Genomic DNA, 583 nt, shown 5'->3' with positions numbered 1-583 from the left:
AGCACTCTATTTCCCAAATCACTAAGTAATGACATAATAAATATACAGGCTTTTGCCATAACTTTAATCTATTTAATAGCCAGTCCATGAAAATTCTCTTTTCTTGATAACTGTTTTCATATTACAGGATTGCTGGCTATCTTACAACTCCTGCAATAACTGTTACATATATGACAGTAGTCAGAACTCTTTGAAGAGAAAAAGTGGATCACACATGTGTAAACTGAATTTAGTTACTTGTGAACAAGTGAAGACTTTATCATGTTAACTCTTTAAATAGCTCTTTATACTTACTAGCTTTGGTTTTTTTGGATGCCACAACAGTTCTGCTTCTGAATTCATCTCCAACAAGCTCTCCTCAAACTGCTTTTAACAAGACAAACTAACTGCATGCAACATGTGAGACTTCGGATGATTCAGAACTCTTTCTTCTTCTCTGGCCCTCTAAATACTGCTAATGACTCACTCAGCCACTGCTGAACAATTAAAGAGCTTGTGTAGTTACATGTATATATCATAAAGTGCCAGAACCAGTTCACAAAGAACAGGCTGCAACAGTCACTTCTGTTGCTGGGCAACATTC

The sequence above is a fragment of the Schistocerca gregaria genome, chromosome 10 (assembly GCF_023897955.1).
Source record: "Schistocerca gregaria isolate iqSchGreg1 chromosome 10, iqSchGreg1.2, whole genome shotgun sequence".
Classification (NCBI taxonomy): Eukaryota; Metazoa; Arthropoda; class Insecta; order Orthoptera; family Acrididae; genus Schistocerca; species Schistocerca gregaria.
The sequence above is the reverse complement of the archived record's forward strand: the minus strand, read 5'-3'. Positions refer to the sequence as shown.